This window comes from Colobus angolensis, unplaced genomic scaffold (assembly GCF_000951035.1).
Source record: "Colobus angolensis palliatus isolate OR3802 unplaced genomic scaffold, Cang.pa_1.0 Scaffold325, whole genome shotgun sequence".
Classification (NCBI taxonomy): domain Eukaryota; kingdom Metazoa; phylum Chordata; class Mammalia; order Primates; family Cercopithecidae; genus Colobus; species Colobus angolensis.
Window position 1 is genome coordinate 812048 of NW_012116544.1, and position 1809 is coordinate 813856.

A 1809-nucleotide genomic window follows, 5' to 3' on the forward strand; every position below is an offset into this window, starting at 1 on the left:
GAGTCCCGGTCCCGGGACTCGGGGCCAAGATGGGTGGCAACTTTGGAGGAGCGGCTGTCTGGGTGGCTCGCCGTGTGGGGTGTGGAACTTCGCAGTCCGTGGCCGCAGTAACTGTCAAGCGGGAAACCCACTGCTTACCCCTCCCCTAAAATGTTCTTAAAATTCAGTTTAACGCAGATTTTGGGGGGAGAGGACGGGGTGGATTACAGGTTAAAGAAGCCCTTAGCATGCAATGAAGAGATTTATTCTATAGTATTGCTAAGGACTCGGAGATCGTACTGGTTTCTAGAAGCAGTTTTCTCTGGTAACCCAAATTGCACCCCTCCTTTTTGTTTTTCAACACTGATCTTTATATTCTTTGGAAACTTCCTTTGACTCTTTACCTCCTTCACCTTCCGCGAAGAGCGTGCTAACCAACACCTGTAGCCTTCTGTTTGTAACTGTTATTGCCATTGACAACATTCTGAATGGTCATCTCGCTTGACCCTCTTGGATTTGTTGTTACTGTGTTAAGCTGATGTGTTTTAGATAATCTGCTTGAATTTGAGTTCCCATACTTACCTGTTTTCCAGGTGGATTGTGTCATTGTTAGTGCTAAATCTTCTTGCCTACTTGTATCTGGGAATTTAACTTTGAAGGGGAGGAGAGTGAATATGAATAACTGAAAAATAAAATGGTGTGTAGCAGCACTTTGTACTTTTTACAATGTACTAGAATTTACCATTCCAGAACAGATTTGTAAGCTGTAGGAGTAGACGTGGGCCATTGATCAAAAGGGTGGCTTTTTTGGAGAATTGCTGTTAAGACATCACAGTCTTTATTTAATTTATTTATTGTTTTCGAGACAAGATCTCACTCTGTCACCCAGGCTGGAGTGCAGTGGCACAGTTCTTGGCTCACTGCAGCCTTTGCCTCCTGGGTTCAAGCGATCCTTCTGCCTCACCCTCCTGACTAGCTGGGACTACCAGCAGACACCACCACCGCTGATTTCTAAATTTTTTGTAGAGTCTTGCTTTGTTGCCCAGGCAGGTCTCCAACTCCAGAACTCAAGCGATCTTCCTTCCTTGGCGTCCCAAAGTGCTGTAATTACAGGCATGAGCCAACATGCCTGGCCATCACAGTCTTTAGAATGTCATGACTTTTAGAGTAAAATTTAGAATAAAAATTGCTTAATATCTTTAGATCTGTGATCTACTCCAGGTGTTTTGTTTTAAACAAAATATTTGAACAGCTGCTAATGAGAAAACAGACCTAGAAAGGTGGAGGTGACTTGCCCATGATACTGTAATTACGAGGGGAAGGACCGGGTTTGTGTGCATGTGAGTGTATGACCTCATTGCTAGAGATTTGTTCTTTTGGGTGGATAGAGGGTATTTTAATGGTTAGAAGTTATTTCAGGTCACTTCTCAGTAGGTAAACGAGATGCTTAATGAAATGGTCAAAAAAGATTATGTAATTGCCAAGCATGATGGCTCACCATGTAATCCCAGCACTTTGGGAGGCTGAGGAAGGAGGATGGCTTGAGCCCGGGTGTTTGAGACCAGCAAGACCCTGTCTCAGAAAAATATGAAATATTTAAAGCCTGTGATAACTGTCACAACGTAGTGAGACCCTGTCTTGATCAGTTTTTAAAAATGGTGACAAAAGACATACATATTCTTGTGAGACTGAAGATTTTCTCTGAAAGCCAATCATTAGGTAATTTACATAGTGTTTTGATAGTGGTGATGCAGCCCAGGCAGCTCCTTTTGAATATGCCTGTTCAATTTGTAGGTATTTTCAGGTTTCTTAAATGTTGGCAAAGTAAAA

At 42.6% G+C, this 1809-nt stretch overlaps 1 protein-coding gene across 2 annotated transcripts in view; it reads left to right on the top strand.

The window, feature by feature from the left end:
- Positions 1 to 338: 338 nt before the first annotated feature.
- The window catches only part of CNOT6 (CCR4-NOT transcription complex, subunit 6), a 91405-nt gene continuing 89934 nt past the window's right edge, over positions 339 to 1809 (top strand). The window contains exon 1 of one of the 2 annotated variants that reach the window (XM_011951721.1): positions 339 to 508. The gene's annotated coding sequence lies outside the window, so the exon portion shown is untranslated. Of the gene's footprint in view, positions 509 to 572; positions 677 to 1809 lie in introns of those variants that run through there. The other variant, XM_011951720.1, reaches the window with a different exon arrangement.